The following is a 23,538-nucleotide window of genomic DNA, read 5'->3' as shown; positions in this document are numbered from 1 at the left end:
AAAAAAAAAAAAAATAAGAAAAGAAAAATAAAAATATTTTTAAGATAAAAAAGAAGTCGAATGAATAAACGTAGAAACTTGCAATATGAATAAAGGTCGAAACACAGTGAGAACTGCGAAAGCGTCAATAAGAAAATGTTGTATTTTTTGAATGAATTTTGTGGATTTTAATCTGAAATCAGATTAGATGGAGAAATTCAAATATAATATCACATAATTTTCCTTGAAATTCGCTTATCTTGTAAATTTTTAACAGTTTTCATGAAACTTACTTTATTCTCAAATATTAAAATAGACAAGAATTTGACAAGACTGCTGTAAATCGCATTTAATATTTCAATTTATCGCGTAAGATGGGCCCTTTACGCTTAGCAACAAAAACAATTTTGCAACCAAAAATTTTAATATTTTGCATTCCAATTTTTCGGATTTGTTTTTTCCCCGATTTTTTGGATTGTCATTACATTCGTATTTAAACGATTTTTTTTTTGTAATTTCATTTCTGCCATAATTGTCTATTTACAATTTCTTTCAAATTTTTATAATTTAGTAAAAATGTTTTTCCATTGACTGATATAATTGTATTAAAAGAAATCGGAATGCAACCTTAACCACTGCCAATAACATTCGAAGTGGACAACAATAATATATTTAATTTCTAAATTACAAAATTAATAATTTGATATAGCTACTAACAACCAATCTATTTTTTAAGAAAATTTTTTGAAAATCATTGTGACTGTTATTGTACAATGACTTTAGGTTTTAATATATTTCTAATGTTTTCCACGAAAATTAATCTTAAGACGAAATTGTGTTCTATGTAACAACAAGGATACTAAATTTTCGATTTCAGTGATAATAAGCATACGATAATAAAATTTTCGGGTAAACGAATGCACCAACAAATCGAAAATTAAATTTTCAAAATTTTTATTTAAAAATATTTGGTATCCGAAGATGTTTTTCTCTTAATTCCATGCCTCCATTAATTTAACGCAAAACGACCGATAAAAATTTGTTTGCGATGAAAAAAATAAAAAAAAAAATGTTTAAGAAAAAAATATATATGAAAAGAATTAAAATAAAAAAAATTAAAAACAAATAAAGAATGAAACAAAATAGTGTTGTAATACTGGCTGCTTAAGAGTTAAGATTGCTTAAAAGAAGAAGAAACAAACAAGAAAAAATCATAATATTAAAAACCTTACGACAGTTATCGATGAAAACATAAGATATCACCATGTTCTCTGATACGTAATCTTGTATTTAAAATATTCTTAAGTGTTTATACCCGTACGAACGTATGTTCGAAGGGTATACTAAATTTGCCTTACCGTTTGTAACGCTAAGAAATAACGGTGTTAGATATAGACTCAAGTGTATGTTTTTGATCAGCGTCAAATTCTGAGTTGATTTAGCTTTGTCTGTCCGTCCGTCCGTCCGTCCGTCCGTCCGTCCGTCCGAACGATAACTCAAAAACTAATTGAGCTAAGTTCACCAAATTTTCACAAATGATTTATTGTAGTAAGTGCCAGAACCCTATTTAAATTGGAAGTGATCGGGGTACCGGTTCGGGTAGCTGCCATACAACTTCAAAATTTATTTGGCTATATCTCAGAAACTATAAAAGTTGTGGTATTGAAATTTCACACAAACGAATATATTAGTAGGGCCAATATGTCTGATAAAAGTTGTTGAAATTACTTGGCTCCTTCTGGTACCTGCCATACAACTTCAAAAGTTATTTGACTATATCTCAGAAACTATAAAAGCTATGGTATTGAAATTTCACACAAACGAATATTTTAATAGGGCCAATGTGTCTGATGAAAGTCGTTGAAATTACTTCTGGTACCTGCCATACAACTTCAAAAGTTTTTTGCCTGTATTTCAGAAACTATTAAAGCTATGGTATTGAAATTTCACACAAACGAATATATTAGTAGGGCCAATGTGTCTTATAAAAGTCGTTGAAATTACTTGGCTCCTTCTGGTACCTGCCATACAACTTCAAAAGTTATTTGGCTATATCTCAGAAACTATAAAAGCTGTGATATTGAGATTTCACACAAGTGAATATATTAGTAGGGCCGATGTGCTTGATAAAATTCGCTAAAATTTCTTAGCTCTTTCTGGTAGCTGCCATACAACTTCAATAGTAGTTTCGCACAACCAGTATTTTGAAAAACACATAGTACTGAAACTTTGCATAAATTAATATGGTAATACGGCAACTTAAAGTCATAGTCTGCTCCATAGTTAGTTATGGCACATTAGTTATTCGCACATAGGATAACAAATTCGTACGGGTATCACAGAGTTGACAAGGTCAACTCTACTTTTTTTCTCGTTTTTTTTTGCTGTTGTTGTTGTTTTCTTAAAAAAAATTTTGAGATTTATATTATAAATATAACAAAATATTCAGAAATTAAAAAAAAAAAAAGAAACTAGCAAGAAATGCTCACTTTTTCGATTTTGGTACCTTGAAAAAAAATCTTTGCGTTTTGATTTTTTCGATCTTTATTTTTTATTTAGTTTTTTAGCTTTTCGTTGATTTTATTTAATTTATATCCAAAAGTGAGAAGATTCCTGTTAGTTTATTTCATAAGAAATGTTTTTTAAAAAAAAAGCCCTGTAAATTAATTTTCTTTTCTTTTTTTGAGAAAAAGGGCAAAAAAAATCCACTTCCAAAAATTTTTAATAGCATTTTGAGTATTTTAAAATAATATTTTTGTTCCTTTTTTATGTCGAAGGTTAAATTCTTTTAATCGAACTTTGTTTTTTTTTTTGCCATTATTATAAAATAAAATTAAGATAGTTAATAAGGGATCAGCCATTAATTTCATTTTGTTTATGACATTAAAATGGTCTTTGCAAAATTTAATTGAAAATTTTCTTTTTTTTTTTCAAAAACTTTGTAATTGAAATTTTGATATTATCCGAAAATAAGCAAATAATATCGGATTATGTACGAGTCACTTATTATTTTCACATATATTAAACAACTATATGAGAAAATTTTGAATTTCATTAAATTCAATTCAAGTGAATTGCAATGCTACCATTCAATTTCATAGAAAGAAACCTTAATAAGAATGAACCTTATAAGGATGAGATAAAATCCATATTTAAGGGTGTGATGGAACTTGTTTACAGTCGATTAATTAAATATTGAATATATACATGTTTTTCGATAAGATTATGTTTCCAAATTTTGAATATTAATTTTAATCTATATCATTTATATCGTCCTCTTGCTTTATTTTACATGTATAATTATTAGGTATAACATTAAACGTGGAATTAATACGGTAATTATAACAAAATGTCTGTCGTGTCCCCTAAACTATTCTTTTAAATTTTAAATATTTGGTGTAAATTTATTAAACTAAAGTCATCAATTATTGCTCAATTAAGACTGCAATCGATCAATTTTATTCTGAATAACTGCATAGTTTTCACGTAATATTTAAGTAAATTAAGTTTCTTATCCCAAAATATAAAATATACAAACATAGTGTACTCTTAAGCTATATAATTGACATAAATTCTGAATATGTATGGCTTATCAGTGCAATACACCTTAGGTGCTCACAAATAATAAATATATTATTCCCATTCGAAAATTTTTATACGAGTATATATTTCGAGTGGGTAACATTCCTTTTCCAATAGTTTTTGAAAAAACTGTTGAAGAAGTAAAATTTTTTCTGAGTGTCAAAGGTAATGGTGTGCATTAATATAAGAATACATCGTGTATATATGTACATATATGAACACCTGTTTTAATCATTAACTAAAGAGCAAAACGATTGACAATAATTTTAATAAATATTTTGTCTTTTTATACAAGCACTCTTATACATACATACATATGCCTATATTTAGATCTAAACCATAATATTAATTTATACATATTATACACTTATCCATATATTAAATTAAATTTAAAAAAAAAAAAGGAATATTTTTGTAGTTTTGGTTGGCGTTTTTACTTTTCGTTTTTCTGTTGTTTTTTTTTTCATTTTCCCTTAACCAAAGTGAACATTCAAAATGGATGGCGCCAGTTCATTATAATTTCCATATAAAATGATTGTGTATAGTTAATGTTTTTCTCTTCAAAATGCGTTTCTTTTCTCTACTGTAACTTTTTTTTTTTATCATTAAATTTTACCATCAACAGTTTAGTAGCCAACCAATGACAATTTAGAGTTCATTTCACTGATTTTTTTTTTCTACCAAAAAAAAAAAATTATTTGTTTTATTTTATTTAAATTTATTTTTTATGGAAATTATTTTTAATAATTATAATATGAGAAAAAAATAATAACAAAAATGTTTTCCATGAATTTTGAAAAATAGATGATTATGAATAAATTTTGTTAATTTCATTGTAATTTTTTGTTTTAAATTCCCTGAGAAAATCAATAAAAATTTTAGAAAATAATCAAATTTAAGAAATTTTAAGAGTGAAAGAGACAACGAAAATAATAATTTAAAAAAAAAATATTGATTATACTCGTATTCGTACAATGTACATTGTTAAGTTGCATAAACAAGTTGGCAATCATTGAAAGTATCAGAAAGATTGTGTAGTGTGACTTTGTCTAAATCAGAATAATATGTAATGTCATTTTGTCTAAATTGGAATAACGCATGTATGTATCTGTTTGTTTTGCGGCTCCTACAATAATATCAAATCTCGGAACAGTTACTCTGAGAGGTAACCGAAATCTGAGGTAATAAGGCCACTTTAGTCTGAATCTACTCAAAAAAAAAAAACTCGAAATATTATAATAATCGTATTCTTCCCATTCAAACATCTAATTCAGCTAAATTTTATTTTATTTCGAAAATTTTTAAAATTTGAGCGAAATTGACTTAAAATTTTTCAAACAATTGGTTTACATAGAACTTACATGATATTATTCTGACTTATAAAATATATTCAAAACCTTTATTTTGATTCAAAATAACACAATCTTCATATATAGAAAAGAATTGCAATTGGAAAGCAATTTCATTCCAACTGTATATATGTGGCTTGAAGTGTTTGCTACTCTTTAACTATAAAATTATGGGATAGCAGGGATAAATTGTAAAAAACAAAAATGTTAGCGATTTAATTTTATTGAGAGAACCTATAATACTTTGATCAAATCTGTTTCACAGTATTGCTACCTCCCTGTTTAAATTCAAAATTACAATAAATATAAATGAAAAAGTTCTAAAATATTAAATAACTTGAAACAATAAAAATGTGCGTACAAAATATGGAAATATTTAATTTTTTTTTTTATTATTAATTTAATACAACGATTGTATACACACGTAAACATAGGAAACATATGTACATACATATATGTGATGCGTTTTAATTTAAATGACAATGTCAACTTTAAATTTTTTTTCAAATAAATAAAATATGTAAACCTCTGTGCACATTTATTTATACATATGTAAAACAAAATTAAGATTAACAATCTAAATTTAATCTTAAATCTTAAATGATTGGATTATAGTTTTAATAACTTTATAGCTTTTGATGTGCTTGATGATTTTATGTCAACCCATTCAATGTTTTGAATAATTAAAAGTACAATGCATTATTTTGTAAAAAAATATTTTATTTTTTATGGAACTACATTATTTAACAAAAAAAAAAAAACATATTTTAAATATTTCATTTTTATATTTTGAGAAATCAGATTGAATTAATCGATTCTTTTTTTTTTTGGTTTTAATATATTAAAGAAAAATGTCGTTTATATACGGAAAATGTTAATGAAAAATTATTATAATAACAAAAACTGAACCGCTGCACTTAAAAATTAAAGCAAAGGAAACTGTAGCATTGTAAAAATCATAAAATATTCAGAATATTAAAATTTTTGTTTGTAATACAAGCAGAACGGGAACAAATTTTTAAAATAAAATTGAAAATTTTATTTATTACGAAACCGCATGTTCTTAGTGGAGCTAGGAAATATTCAAAATTATATAACTATAACTTCCTTACTGTCGATCACATATCCCTATTGTTAAAAAAAATTTGTTAGTACATATGTTTGAAGTTGAAACAAGGCTGCAACATAAAATTAAAGTCACGTTTTCACTGAATAATGCCAATAATAAGTTTCATTCACCTAAAATTTACTTTGAAAACATCCGAATCACAATAAATACAAATAAAGTTAGGTCAAACCAATGGTTTGTATTGTAGCACTTTTCTCTTCAACAAGTGAAAATTCTGCTTTTAAATACAGTCTTTGTATACCTATCACACTATTAAAATTATTTTCATTCATATACAAAACTATTTCTAGGATTGCATATATTTAGGATGAACGATTTATGCAGTCTTTGAAATAAAGCAAAAATTAATATAAAGTGGGGTTAACGTAATGCTCGATTTTAAGGGTTAATTGTATGAGTTAAAAAAAATAATTATATTTTTTAATGTCATGAAATTTACCGTTAGCTTTTTGCGTTTATAGAAATTTGAAAAAGCTTGCGGTTTCGGAAATATAAGGTGTCAAAAATTCAAATTTTACAAATTTCAAGAGACGATAACTTGAGAGGGAGTGGAAATGGAAAAAAATTTTCTTCTAACGAAATGAACTATTTCTTAATATCTAAAAGCCCCTAAAATTTCAAGCTTCTACAGGCTGGGGTCTAGAAGAAAAACGACATCAAAAATTGGGAAAAAGGGCTATAGTATGCTGCGCTAGGGGAAGCAAGCCGCTGCCTTTCTGCGTTTGCAAAATTTGAAAAATGCTTATGGTTTCATTGCAACAAATAGTTAAAAAAGGCCATTTTTACAGTTTTGGGGGGGTATAACTTCTAGAGGGGGGAGATAGGTAAAAATTTTGTTCCACGGAAATAAGTTTCTAGTAAAGATCTGTTTACGTATTTCAACTTTCTATCTTCAAGGGTGTAGAAGTTTTGTAAACAAAAAAAGTGTCCACGGACGGACGGAGAGAGTAAAACTAATAAGCACTTTTTTTCAAAAAATTTTTGGAAAAGTGCTAAAAAGCAGGAATTAATTCCAAAAATCTGATGGGATCTATTAAGATTGCTTTGTTAATGTTGTGAAATTACTGATTTTCATAACTGTTTTCTATATACTATTCGCTTGCTTGTCAATCAATATGCGTATAATGGACATACAAATTCACCTCTTATATCTGTTTCCTTCTGGTAAGCACAATATTTGAGAAAAATAATGTGAAAATGATATACATAGTCAAGTTTATTGCATTTGCTTTTGCATTATCACAAAATTTTTGGAATAAATGTACTAATTTATCCTGACTCAAACATGTTTACAAAATACCTGCACCATTTAATATGGAAAAATTCATTTTTGCCTATAATAATATTTTTATGTATTTTTTTATCTACTTCAAATTACTGTTCCCTCTCCAAAATCATTAATTTTATAATATACTTCTGTGTTTAAACCGAAGGCAATTTGAAAATTCTGAAAGCGCAAGAAACTAAGAAATTATTTTACCTAAATATTATAAAAGGCTGTAAATAAATAATAGAGTTTTTAATTGGTCTTTCAAGTTAACATTTATCTTAAGCCGACTATTTGTTAATATTAAGAGTTATTCCACCCCTATATAATGAGTCAGACAACAATAAATTTTAACAGTTTATTTTATAGTAATTGATAAACTACTCCTACCTCCCAAAGTTATAACCTTTAAAGCTCCCAAAATTTTTATTCAAAATGAATGCAATAGACTATAGACCGATCTTCTTTTTATTTGAATTTTGACATTTTTATACAAATATAATTTTAATAATTAAATTTGTAAAGATACATTATTAACAAAATCTGTATTTGGCCGGTTATAGTTTCTGATTAGGGGCCAATTAATGTGAGCCAGAACTAAAATTGCATTAAAACCATTTAATATGAAAAAAAATGCTCTCATTAATTAAAATCGAATAAATTAATTAGATTAATTTTACTCTACATTGTTCTAATTATAAAAGGAAAGCATGGAGCGTTATTTAAATAAAAAAAAAAGTTATATATACATTTTTTTCTTATATTGTAAATTTGATATTGAAAAGTCTTCAAAATTGACTGCGTCTTGTCTGAACAAACAATAAAAAAAATCAATTTATTATTTTCTTCTTTTAATTTTACCTTCTTTTCTTTTTATATAAAATATGTATTTGAAAATAAAATGTCATTGGACCATCATTTATTTTATTTAATTCTTAAATGTCCTTTCATTCTTCAATTCCATTCACTCTCCTTTAATCACCGTATATACACAATTTAAAAATTATAAATAACTATGGAGAAAAAAAAAGCACGAAAAATTAAACTACCTGAATACAAAATTCTAGTAAATTTCCAAAGAATTTGCATATTATCCCCCTTGTTGATGACGATGATGATGCTGGTGACTCTCCTTAATAATGTAACAGCCAGTACACATAGTGTCACACCAGTTAATCTTATTTTCTCATTCGTTTTTTTCCTATATGCTCCTTTTTCTTGGATTTGCTTAAGTTTTTTTCGTTTTTCAATTTTTATTTTTGAACTGAACACTATTCAATGGCTGGCTCCTTTTACCGTCTGTTAAGATGAAAAATTTAGAATCCCAAAATGAAAAACTTAAAAAAAAACTTAACTCACATAGTCCCATGAATTTTTCTTTTTTCTTCCTTCTTCTTCCTCATTATATTAATATTAAATGTCAATTGAGTAAAAATCTTTCAAATTGACTACTCTCCTCCAGACCCTCTATAAATTAAAGAAAAAAAAGAAAAAAACAATTTTCTAGAATCGATTTTATGGAATAAACAATAGCACCAACACAATTTATAACAATATCATAATAACAACAAAAACAACAACATAATCGAAATAAAAAAAATAAACGTGTCTAGTTTAAATACAGTTCGACTAATGAATAAAAGAGATAGTAATAAATGTAGAGGGAGCATAAGAAAATTTATACGAAATATTCGAAAAAATAATACGTTGCATCTTTTCAACGTCAGTTATCGATATGTCCAATTACTACCCTATTACATTGAAAATAAAAATAAAAAAAAAAAATAACTTTAATTTTTTTTTGTCCCTCTAAATATGAGACCTACAATAAAAACAAAGGGAACAACAAACAGTATTATTTGTATATAGAATCCCATATTATATGCTTTATTCATATTGGGAGCCTTTCTTCGAATTTAAATCGAGCCAAAGAAAAAAAAAAACAAAAAAAAAATAACAACCATGATAACATATAAAAGAAGATAGAAAAATGAGACAAGCAATTTCTTGAAAAGTAAAAGCAGAAAGGAAAAAAAAAACACTACCATCACCGTGGGTAACGCTAGAATTTTTACAATTACAATGTTCATCTTCTCTGGGATGCGGATGCACGTACATATTTCAATATCTTAAGGATGTTTTGCTTTTTGTTCAACCTTGTTTCTTATACAATAAAAGCATTCATCTCAAGGTATATATAGGTGTACATTGTATACGCGCCATGTAACAGAGTTTGAAAACCTTTTTTTTATAAATTTTCAATTCACATTTAACCAAATACGGTTTAAGTTCTTTTGTAGAATTAAAAACAAATTATCGCAAATTGCTGACAGTTATTGTAAATTGTTATTCCATCATGTACGAAGTTGAGTTTTGAGATGTTGTGTTCTGTTAAAAACAATATGTTAAAAAATACCAAGGCAAAGCAAGTTAATGGAAAAAGAAATAAAATCCCCGTTAAATTTATGTTGACCGAAATTCTTATAGTTACATTTATCGATTGCCACCGATTAACACCCTAATTTTTAATAAAAAGGTCTAATTTTCATGTGCTGCAAAACCATTTGAAAAGAAACAATAACTGAATAATGATGTTTTATAAACCAAATGTAATGTCTTATATATGAGAGATTTCCTGTTGACAGAGAGGTGATACATATTTATAAGGATGTGAGAATTATAAATTTCCTAAGAAATTTCTGGGAAGTTTTCATTATTTTCATTTTAGATATTATCAGAATTGAATTCAAATTCGGTCTTATTGGTAATTTATGTTTTAATTGACTCCTCAATGTTTTACTAATCTCAATAATTCAAATTAATAAACCAAGAAAACGAACACTATTATTTGGCACATATAACTTTCGTTCATCATTACTATTGAATTATGCATTACTGCACGAACGTAGAAAAAAGAAAAAATTAAATATATGTATATTTCGAGTGACTTGATTCTCTCTACGGCTCATTTTTCAGAATTGAATTTTTTTGTTTTTATTAGAAAAGTATTTTATTCTTATTGAACTCACAAGAAAATGAGCAAAACCAGAAAATAAAAAATAAATAAATTGGATGGGATTAACCTACTCTGGGATAATCATGTAAATTAGCAAAAATTTTTCGAATTTTTGTTATTAGCTCTATGATAACACAGATCTATTCTGAATTAAAATATTGTAGGAATATAAAGTAGGAATAAAACGTAGGTTATATAACGGGCGATTTCAAATTATTTTACAATCATTCGGATAAAATTTCGAAGTTATTGATATATTGTCAAACAAATCTATATGTATACATGGGTCACGTTACAATCAGCAGATTCACTACTTTTAAAAGAATCGCAACCGTTGGAAGAAATTATGACCAAATTCATTGCATTCAAATATTAAAATTTTTACTTCGCAACGTTCGAAACGGAATAACAAAATTAAAATTCTTTTATATTCAACGAATGTGTATAGCAAGACTGCATTTTCTTATTCCAGATAATTTGAAGGGAGTGCAAGCCTGAAAAATTGAAATTTATCTTCTTCTGTTTGTTTTGTTTTTCATTTTTTTTTTCTTAACTGTTATTGTTGTTGTTGCTGTTTTTTTTTTATTATTACTGTTTGTTTTGTTTTGTCGAATCTTAAATCGTTTTTTATCGATCTTCAATTATTGTAATCTTTCAGAGATTATATTTTTGAAATCAGATCTCCCTAAATGTATTCAGTTCTCAGGGTGGTAGCAACATCAATTTGGAAACACTTTTGTGTATAAAATTTATTCTAAAATAAATACGTTCATATATAAATATATTTAAATATATGCTGCATGGAAGTACGTACATAAATATGAAAAATATAAAAGAGTGAAAGAAAAAAAAAACCGTTAACAGTGCATTTCCATACATGTTCCTTTTAAATCTGAATCTACATACGTACATACACACAAGATTATTTATGTACATTTTATGGTTCAGTAATATGAGGTGTTAGAATAAATTACGTACATTAAATATTACATGGATTCCTGAACATGAGTAGTTCTTTTTTTTTTGTTCTCCGTTTTTATTCCTTTTTGAGTTCGACATTTAAAGAATGAAAACAGAATCTTAAAATAATGAAATCCAATTTAAGAAAAAGATGAAAAAAAAAACAAGAAAATAATATCAATAAAAAATGTATTGTTTTTTAATGATTAAATTAATTTTATGTTTTATTAAATAATCTTTAACTAATTTTTATTGAATTTAAATGAAAAAAAAAAAGAAAAATGTCAACTAAAAAATAACCTGACTCTAAGCATCTTCTGTCTTAATGGGTTTGCATTTAAAATTTATAAAGTATTTAACGTGTAGGTGGAAGTGGAATAAATTTAAAAGAAAGGGAAATAAAATTATAAATGCGACATTTTAACATTTAATGGCTGATTTTTATATGAGAGTACAATTATTTAAAATAAAAATTTATTAATTTTTGAATTTTAAGAAGTGAATTTGTAAAAAACAATTAATTAGATTTTAAAATGTTAAATATTAATTTAGTAGGAGCATATGAAACGGTAACTTAAATTTCTAAAAAAATGTAATCTGGTCAGAATGTAACCGACCGCAATGTGTATGTTTGCCTATTTCAGTGAAAGTATTAGAGAAAATTTTTTAAAATGCGTATTACAATTTTAAGGAAACTATGCAAGTTTCTACTTAACATTCTTGAATATTAAATTTCAAGGATATTGGCTGAATTTATCTCTTTATAAGCGCAAAAATGTAAAATGGACCCGCAAAAAAAGGCCAGTTCCCGAGATCTGATAATAAACTCACATATTAAAACTTCATTAAAATCGATTCAGTCGACAGGCAGACCGACCGACGGGCAGAACGACCGATAGACAAACAGACTATCTCTCTAAACATAATTAATTTACGCCTCCCTACTATGGAGAAATGCGTTTCCACCAAAAAGTCGACAACCGAAATTTGATGCCATCATATAACCTCCCTTATAGTATGCAATGTTGTCGATAGAAATGTTGACCCTAAATGTATTATTCAGTTTCGTTTATGTTTACACAAAAATGCGTTGCCAAATTATATGATAATGTGATTTTAAATAAAATTGAAAACTTTGAATCAGCTTCGCAGAAATTGAGTATATGTTGACAAAATAGTATTTCTAATATAAAAAAAATTTAAAACCGAAATTTTAGAGTTTATTATACTGCAATGGAAAGCAAAACTTTGACTGATTAGAACTATATTTCTTATAAATTTCTTATAATTGCCAAATCATTAATCGATTAAAACTCAATTTCAATAGAACTCATTTTATACAGAGACCAGGAAATTTAATATTCAAATATTTTTTTATTACTTTTTAATATAAACGAGTGAAAATATAATTTTTAATCTGATATTTAATAAAATATTTCAATAATTTTCAATATTTTTTGTATTAATTGATTTTTCCAATATTAAGCCAAAGTTCTCGTATTCATAGATCTCCTCAATGAATCGGGTTTAAAATTGAATTGTTAAAGTAGTAAAATTTTATGATTTCTTTTTTTTCTCGTACTTTAGCCTTGTTTGCAATATTATTGTAATACTGAAATAACTCACATATATCAGAAATATACTAGAGGGGGTTCGTAATACGTCAATTATATTTAAATTTTAAAAAATTTAAATTGTAATTTAATTGTATAGCAACGTAATTGAATTTTTCAAAAGCACACTAGCTTGTATATAATGTTTTATATAATTTTCATTTTTATATACGCTTTTCCATATCTATAAGCACTGTGTCTAGTTAAACTACCCAAAATATTACATTAAATACTAAATCATAAATTAATACTTACAAGAATATTTATTAATTACTTTAATATCAAAAAACATATAATTGAATAATTTTTGCTTTTTTTTTTTGTAATTTCAAAAATTAATTAATTAATTTTTTATTTAGTAATTATTTTCTTCAAATATTTACTTATAAAATTATTTATAACCAAATCATACCATTTACAAATAAACAATTTGTTTAATAAATTTACCAACTTGTACACATATACATATACAAATATAACATATTACGGCGTTATCTACGATATTAGTCGTAGATAATCAAATTCTAAAGTCAAATATTATAAACTGATTTCCTGCCAATAACTTTAACCCCTTCAATCCAAAAAAAAAATTTACAAATACTTACAATTTTTTTTTTCTTTTCATTTTTTTTCTATTTTATTCCTATATATTATTGATCGGCCGGATTTTCTCTATACAAACAAACATATAGATATATTATTTGTGCACAGAAAAAAAAAATGTAATTAAAAATGTCTGCCAGTCAAATACATATGTACACAATATGTATATAGCATTATTTTTCAAAAATATTTTTAATTATATCGAAAATCGAAATTAATAAAGAAAAATGACAAAAATAAAATTTTTTGTATGATGACAAAACAATTCACTTCTACTGTAATTGAATAATAATTTGTTTTCACTATTAAGTTTATATTGTGCTTGTATTTACAACCATACAAACACACAATGACTTATGTACAAGCGAGGGGTTTCAATATAAAAAGAAGCTTTAATATGATGATATGATCCGCCTGCCATTTTTGATATTATATGATTCATATTTTTTTTTTTCATAAAAATTTCGGAATCGAGAAAAATTCAAATGACCATTTCATAAAGCAAGAAGAAGAAGAAGATAAACGTAAATTTAATTTTAAATTATTTTTCAAATCAAACCGTGGAAAACCATTCATAAGTTGGTGTTAATTTTATTACCCTTTCAACATTTAATAATAATTCTAACAATTGAACATACCTACACAAACAATATAATATGATATAGTATATAAAATTATAAGCGGTGTGGTCTTTTTGAAGGCATCGAACTAAAAATTATTATTCAAGTCAGATAATTATTTTTTTTTTGTTAATATTATAAAAAATTATTATTATTGTACACTTATAAATCCATTAAATTTCAATATCATAAATATTAAAATATACAAGTTATGTCATTGCTACTGTTTTTATTTTTTCCAATTTCATTTCATTTACCTTTCCTTTTTTTGTTTCTCTCCTTTAGCTTCAAGTCCCTTGTTTCATATTCAAAGAGTAGATACGTTCTTAGTTACTCGAAATCACAAAAAATAAAAAAATGGAAATATTCTAATCTAATACTCACACACAATTTTTTTTGTTTTATGAAATTTATTAGAGTGCATATTTTAACACCTCCCACGATATTTTGGAGCTCCTTTTAACCACCACTTATTGTACTAAAACCATGTTTCTAATGAAAAATATTTTTTTTTTTTGACAAAAGTAAAAAAAAAAATTTTGTTTGTTGTCAACTTCATTGAATCATTTTAATGTCACCTTAATTCTGTATTCACATAGAATAATTAATAGAAAATAATCATTAGAATGCCTTTAACGATTCAAAAAGGAAAACACATGAATAATTTAAAAAAAAAATATGTGAAAAAGAACAAAATTCATCGTTGTTTTTTTTTTATGTATTTTTAATTTTAAGGATTTAGAGAATAAATTCTGGTGTTTTTTTTTTTTTTTTGGTATAGAGATAAAATTTTAAGAAGTTAACTCTTGCCCAAATTCTAATATGTGTGTTTAAAGAAATTTATTATGAATTCATTTAAAATTCATTGAAATATTTTGAATTATAGCCTTCATTTAGCAAAAAAATGCATATTCAGTTTATATATTTCGTTTGTGATTAAATATTTTTGGAGTCACTATGACAACACTTGGTTTTACTACTTACAAGTATTTCAAATGTATTAAATTAAAATTTTGTGTAAGAATTACATTTATTACAGTAAAAGTTTTATAACGAAAAATGAATTATTTTGTATGTGGAGAGGAAAAATTAAGAAGTTCTCAAATATTAAAAACAAATTTTTATTAACCAATTTCAGATTTCAATTAAAAAGTCTTTAATTTTTGAAAATTAATTTTGAATAGTTTTATTTTTAATTCTTAAAAAATGTGGTTCAATATTGTAATTATTAAAAAATTTATATTAAATATATTTCTTATTTCCGAGAAACGAGTCAAAATTTGACAAATGGGACGGCTTTCAAAAAAAAAACAAACATTCCCAAGCATAAACACTCCACTCTATTCTTATGTTCTTTAGGTTTTAACGAAGGAAAATAATTGTTTCTTTCTTCACATTTTATAATATTGACAAGACGTAATATCAAGCCGATAATATCGTACAGTCATTTAATCAGGGAATATGATATTCAAGTTCCTAGCCTTCCTTCTTATAAATAAATATTATAATATCTAGATCTATATACACGTATTTATTATACCTTTTATATTCAGTTTAATCCAATTAACGTTAATTATTATTCAATATTATAGAATTATAGCAATTTAACTATATGCCAGCAAATTTCGAATGCCCTATCCTATGTTAAATCGTATGTTAGAATATAATATGGACTTCGTATCTGGAATATTTGGCATTAAATTTCTTGATTACATTTTATTGTTATTTCTACTAAAGTAAAAGCGAAACATTGAATCTACACACTTTTAATATTTTGTTAAATAAATATTTTCACTCAAAACATCCTATTTTGCAAGTGTTAAAAATTTATGCAATTCTAATTGATACTTAACGCAAAAATTACATGGAAAGGGTGTGATAAATAAATTCTTTTTTATATTTGTTGCATTTACTTAATCATATATACTGACCATATGTACAGAAGAAAAATATTGATAATAAAAGAAGAACCCTTACAAATTTAAAATTGAAACTAGTTTGTATTACTTTCGTTTACTATATTAAGAAATATTTAAATCTATACACAATAACATTTTTTTTTAATGTACATAGTTCGAAAGGTTCTAGTAAAGGGAATATAAATTTTATTTTTAGTTTTCGTTCACTTTTATTATTTTCTATTAATAATTCACCTATATAAAATTACATATACACGTGCGGTCATAATTTTTTGAATAACATATAACAAATGTAAAACGAATATATGCCTGTGTATATATCTCAATATGTATAATATAACAATACACACAAGAAAAGAATAAAAAAAAAAAAAAACAAAGTTATTCTATGAAAATAACAAGCCACTGAATTCATTAAAATCAACGTGTGACCAGTGACAGATATTAATGACTTATGAATTTTATATTCATAAGTAAATTTTATAAATTGTGCGTATACCAATTCGTATACACAAAAACATAATATTGGGGCCCAAAGACGAAAATAGTAGGTATACACAATAAAAATAAGCATAAGGAGGAAAAAAAAAATGGAACTCATTTTTGAAATTGGATAATTTTTATGTTTTTTTTTTCTTTTGCTTTTTTGTACAAGAAAACAGAAAATCAATAAAAGATCATAAAATACCAAATAGATTTGGTTAAGTTTTCACTAGAAATAAATAAATAATTTACATTTATTTGTAATTTTTGGGATGGCATGCAGTGATCCCATCACACAAAAACCAAACACAAACATATAATATAACACTTTATGAATATCATTATTAAAAATTTTAAAAGCGAAAAAAACAGAAACAGAAACATTTTTAATGATAATAGTGGTGCGTTGCGGGTATGCAGTTGATGGTGATGTTATTTTTTGCCTTTAACATTTCTGTTTGCATGAAACATTAAGTATATTAGAGGTTTTATACGCGTGAGTGTCTGAATATACATACATATGTATATATAATCTAATATGGGTGCAATATTATGTTTTATGATTATAACAGGATTATATAAATAAATTTCTTAAAAATTACACGCCTTCTTCTGATTGACTGCCAGTCTATATACAATCAAAATCTATATGAGTAGCTGAAATCAGTTATTGTAAAACTATCATATTATTATTATTATTGCTATTGATTATTATGATTATTATGGTTGTGAATTAATTATAGAAAATTTTTATTATTATTCATTTTGTATAGGCTTTATTTATATTTAGATATATATATGCATTTTTATATACTTTTTCGAACTCTATATCGCTTATGCGCGTATATTTATACAAATTAACTAAGATATACTCATAATACGAGTATGAAATTTTTTCTATCGAAATTATTCAAGAATTACTTTTCGGATTAAATATTATTTTAAATTGAAATATAAGGCTTGTACTCGTATAAGATATTCGAAGTTGATATATTTAGTCGAGATAAAATGTATGCAAAATTATATTTAATGCACATTTAAGAATTTAAATATTATATTAAATGGAAATAATTGTTAATTCAACTTAATTTAATTCTTAATTTAAAGGATGTATTTGAATTAAATGAGTACATGGTCCGCAACCTTATATCAATAAACTATTTCTACTTATAATTTCTGAACACAGCAATTTTATTGATTAATTTTTGATTTTTAAATTATGTTTTGAAAACAAAAATTATTTTTACATTCGATATTAAATGTTGAGAAACATGTTGCTGGGCTACATTAACATTATAACACTTGTGATTTGTCTGTACATGATTTTCACTTCCTATTTCTGAGCTTTTCTGATATTTAGTACAAAAATGAAGGTGAGATTAACAACTTTCTCTTTCCACTAAGATAGCATGTTTCTATTACTATACGAAGCACAATTATACATATCACGATTTTTTAAAAGAATTCCTGTTTTACCTTTTCATTTAAACTCATAACAGTTACTTTCACAACACACTCTCTTTAAGACATTAAATTATAATAATTATGTCTAAAAATTTAAAATAAAAAAAAAAGAAAATAAAACAGAATAGAACAAGTTAATATTCACAGACAGCTGATAAAAATCTATTATCCTAAAATGTAAAATAAAAATTATAAAATATACGAAAAGAAAACGAAGAATTACGATACATTTATGTATAGAAATGATAATAAATGCCACCTGGAAAACGCCTACATTATTTTATTTCTGTTTTTTTTTTTGTATACCTTCTTTTCCTTTTTTTTTTTGTTTTTTTGTTAATTTTTCTTTAAACTTACAAGAGGGAAATCTTTACACCTGCTGAAATGAAATATTCGATTACATGAATTTGTACATATGTATAGTATGTATGGAAACTGGACATGTTAAATATATAAACATGAAATAAATGTGGATATTTTGGTGACCTAAATCATCCGTCAGGATAAATATATAAAGACATAAATGGTAATTGGTTATAACGACGATTAAAATTTAAAAACACAGTTAGGGTTAAATTTGTGTGCACAGTTATATGGGGAGTTTGTATCTTAATAAATTAATTTATTCCATATATATATAGATATATATATATAAAATAATTAAATGTTCTATAGTGTGTAAGATGTGCAGATACATAAAAAAAATTTTATATTTTGATCATTTTTTTCATATTTTATTTTAGCTGGTAATATTATGTAATTTAGTGGGACACATCAAAATATTAACACTTATTGAATCCAAATACACTTGTACACATTTGTGATGAATAAAATTACAGAGAATTTATTACATTAAAAGTACTACATATTTATAATTGCCCAGTTTTGAATCAGTTGCAGTATTCTATAACAGATTCTTTAACTAAAATTTTTCGATATTTATAAAACCTTAAGATCTACTATCATTTGGATTAAACCACAAAAATCGAAAAATTAATAAATTGTACAAATTCTACTCAGCTGCTCAAAAACAATTTATTTACATTATCAAAATCGATTGCAATCTCCCAAATTTTCTATCGGAGAAACTTTCTTATTATACATACACTGACTATAATTTAATACTTTTATATTTAACTTACTTCTCTATACAAAGAATTTGAATTTTTTTTGGCACTTATCCATGTGATTTTGAAAATTTTTTAAGGAAAAATAATAATTTTGACAATTCATTATTCAATAATTTTTATCACTTCAAATATATTTTAAGCTATCTTGAAAAATGTTCCTGAAAAATTTAGGTTAATGAGGGCGAGTTATCTATTTTGGACACAATATATTTAATCATATATTTTTTTTCAATTTTCTTTCCTATAATAAATGTAATTCAAAAATACAAAATTTTAGTTCTCAGATACAGGACCCCCTGCTGAACAATGAACTTATTTTAAAATTTTTATTTCTCCGTCTTATACAGCATTGAGTATTTAACCAGGAATATTATATTGGAAACTATCTTCATGTTCCTTAAGTTTTTCTATACTTTTCAAAATAAGTGTAAATTTATAATTTAAATACGGCAATTAAAAATTAAAAAAAAAATTGCATATTTCTAGGAGAAACATTAAGAGTTTATTTCATAAAAACGTATTTGAAAAAAAATTTTTTTAATAGTTGATTCCTTAACTTTATCCGAACAATTAGATTTTACAACAAATTGAATGTAAATTTTTAAAGGAAATTTCCAAATATTATTTAATGAACGTTTTCTACTCAGATTAAAATTATTAATGTAAATAGCACGTTTTTTTTTATAATAAAATGATTAGTACCGTTCAGGCCAATTAATTATCAAATTACAAAAATACTTTATTGTTTCATATAGACCCTAATATTAGACTATATATTTTATTTTACATATTATTAATTTTAAAAGAAATTCAATTAAGCAATCATGCAAAAGATATTTTCTTAGAGTAGATTACAAAATCTAGAATAATTTCCAATTTCAAATTTTATCATTTTTAAGAATAGTTTTCCAAAAACCTTGATTCATTTCAACCATTGTATGATCTTAAAATAATCCGTAATAATGTGCAATTAGTGGAATAATCATAAAGCGTATTCAACCTAAAGGTGCGTGTGAATACATCGGAAATCTTAAAGAGTATTTTTAATGATAGGACAAACTTATTATTTTTATTATAATACTAATTATAAGGCAATAAATCGAAATTAATCTTTAATTTTTAAGTTTAAAACAAAATTTGTGTTCAGTTTGCATTGTATTCGGACCATGCAAATTCCATTTATATTTAAGACTCAAATTAAAAGCTCAGTATTTTAATAACTACATATATTAATTATATATTTTCAAATGAGTTTTCATTTCAATATTTCCCATATATTCTCATAAAACTCATAAATTATATTGTACAAGAATTAAAATTAAAATAAAAAACCATTTAAATTTTATTCTTTTATATTTTATACTCTTAAATACATACTTTGTTTTTATAGTTTAAGATCTTAACAAAAAAAAACCACCTTTAACCTCTATTTCCACCCCCTTTTTTTTTTGAAACAAAAACAAAGAACAGAAAAAATATCAGTAAATACCAAAAATCGAATGAAAAAAAGAACATAAAATGAAAAATTACAAAAAAAATATTTCAAAATATCCTTGTTAATTTACTTTCGTTCACACCATCTTGTGTGTATGATTTTATAAAGTGCTAAATATCTCCTTTAACACTTTTGATCAAAATTCCCAATAACTCTTATTTTCGCCCTCTAATAAGTTTTTTTCATTTTTTTTCATTTAAATTTGTACAATTCTCTTATTGGAAATCAAGTAAAAACAAAAAAAGAAAAAAACATATTAAAAATTCACGCATTTTTAGTAGCGCTACACACGGGTTATATGTTCTTACATGGGTCAATATCGAATACCGAACAAGTATATCAATGATATCTTAAATTTGTGATCGTATAATATCTATATACCTATGATATTATGTAGATACATATAAAATATATCGCATGAATTTTTATCATTTTATTTCTAAAGAATATTTTACAGAATATTTTTTCTTTTTTGTTTTGTCTTCGAATTCCCTATCAATACCATAAAATTTTTAACATTTAATAAAAATACTGAAATAAAGAAAAATAAAAATCAGAAATTGAAGAAAATCAGAAATCAGAAATCAGTGTCCATTCGATTGTAATAAATGTTCTTGTGTTGTGCAAATTTGATTTAAAGGCTGGTGTATAAAGAATTTCAACTTTAAAAAATACCAAAACGAAAAAAAATGTTTTTTTTTTTTTTTTATATAAAAAAATATCAAAATAAAATAAAAAAAAAAATTGATCTCCGATCAAAATGTTTATTGTTATCTTTGAAAATTTTTAGCACCTCTTGGTTGTTTTTTTTTTTTCTGGTGTGCTTGTGCCTCCATAGAGAGTCATTTCATGTACAGTATAACATGCTATTTAATTTTTTTTTTTGAAATTTATAAATTATATTATAGATTTATAGCTTCATTATGTATATATACATATGGATTTATGTTTGTACAAATGTGTCTCTTTACTGCTGTTTCATATAGTGTTTTTATAATCTAAGAAGAAAATTGTATTGACATATTATTTCTGTATCGTACCAGGCTTATTAAAGCCCATTTAATTTTGATATTATTTTTGTTTTTTGTATTTTGTTCGATGGCAGAAGATAATGTACTTGGAATCGCCTTTATATAATAAGATATAAGACCCCAAATGTACTCCTTTTTTTTTTCTTATTTAATTTATCAATTTAGAGCAAGTATGTACCTACGTACATAAAATAGTTCTGATTTCGAACTCAAAGAGAAACAATTATAAATTAGTAAAAGAAAAAAAAAAAAATAAAGTAAAATTAAATGTTCTTTAATTACTGAGAATACTGGGAATTATTAAGTTTTTTTTTTCTGTCTTACTTAGTTCAATCCTTTTAGCATTTTTACATCTTTTGGCCTAAAAACTTTTAATATTCTTCCATATGCTTTACTTATCTATATATATACATATTATATTTTGTTACTTATTGTAAAATATGTACATATATGTGTTTGTATGTATATATTTTAAATTAACTATGGTACACAAAACACAATTTCAGTTGATTTTATTAAAAAATCTGCTCTTATATAGTGTTGTTGTTTTTTTTTTCTCAACATATTATTTAAGAGTTATTGGAAGAAGAAATTACTTCCATAAAAGAGGCGTTGATTTAAACAAAAAAAAAAAAATATAAAATAAATAAAAAATAAAATGCAACATTGAACAATTTCAGAGTTGTGATTTTTTCGCACTGCACACACCATAGAAAAAAAAGAAAGAATGCATTTCTTCTTCTCTATTTCAAAGTATTCAAGCAAAGCTAGATACACATACATACATACATATATCAATGTATATATATCGTCAGTTAAGTAACAGAAACCACTAAGTCAAAAAATTGTGTTTTGAGTAAATTCGATTTGCAAGAAATTATAAAATCGTAAAGCTTATAAATTAGTGCAATTGTATCGACTTCTATAATTTCTTAAGTGTATTCTATAGACTGGTATGATTTTTTCACCACGAGAAAGATTATATTTTTCTAATTTAATGGAAGTGAATATTTCATATTCTCAAAAAAATGCATTTAGTGCTTTCTGCTTTTCAACCGAATAGATATATATACGTATGTATGTAGATAGCAATATTGTACTTGTAAATAAAAGTAAGAGAAGATATTTGAAATGGTCAGCAATAAAAATGTGTTTTTTTTTAATAAAATTTTCTAATAAAAAAAAAACTTATTTTTCACCTATAATTTTATAATTAACCGATTAATTTAGAACGTTATATAAATGGCACACTCTATTTGTAAATCGCACTAGTGCGATAAGATGCGATATTAGACCAGAATACAATATTGCTTAGAGAAATTTCATATTATTTGAGGAAATTGTTTTTACTCAATGGTTTTATAAATTGTATAGGTCATTAGGAATACCAAATTGTATTGATTATTCGGGGAATATGTCTTCTTCCTCCATTCGGTTCCCTTAGAATCTACCAGTCTATAAAATGGATCATTCGTAATTTTTAAGTTGCAATTATTTAAGTAATTTCTAAAATAATTTTTAATATTAAAACAATTTTAAAAAATTCAGCAAAACTTTGCAATGCAAGTTAATTTTCAATTTTTTTATAAACTTTTGTTGTAAAAATAATATTCATAATTTTCTAGCCCTTTTAAACAAACATAATTGCCGCAAATTTATATTTGCGTTGGATTCATTAGAGGAAATTTACGAAAAATATTCTATGGGTAATGCAATGAAGCATTTTTACTCTCTAGAGGATAAACACAGAAAAAAAATTAAGAAGTGCTGAATATTTTTGTGTTAAGTTAAATGTCATATACATTACTTAACTAACAGGAGCAGTTTCACATTCGTTTCTAGTTCACAAATGTAATTTACCATATAAAAGACTTATAGTCTTTAGAATTAATAAAATT

General features: G+C 24.7%; 1 protein-coding gene across 1 annotated transcript in view; it reads left to right on the top strand.

Annotated features, from left to right (window-relative positions):
• LOC129609542 (GATA-binding factor C) overlaps positions 1 to 23,538 on the top strand; it is a 212,315-nt gene that overhangs the window by 130,287 nt on the left and 58,490 nt on the right. The gene's annotated exons all lie outside the window — the stretch shown is intronic.

The sequence above is a fragment of the Condylostylus longicornis genome, unplaced genomic scaffold (genome assembly GCF_029603195.1).
Source record: "Condylostylus longicornis isolate FDR11 unplaced genomic scaffold, ASM2960319v2 ptg000040l, whole genome shotgun sequence".
NCBI lineage: Eukaryota > Metazoa > Arthropoda > Insecta > Diptera > Dolichopodidae > Condylostylus > Condylostylus longicornis.
The sequence above is the reverse complement of the archived record's forward strand: the minus strand, read 5'-3'. Positions and strand labels throughout refer to the sequence as shown.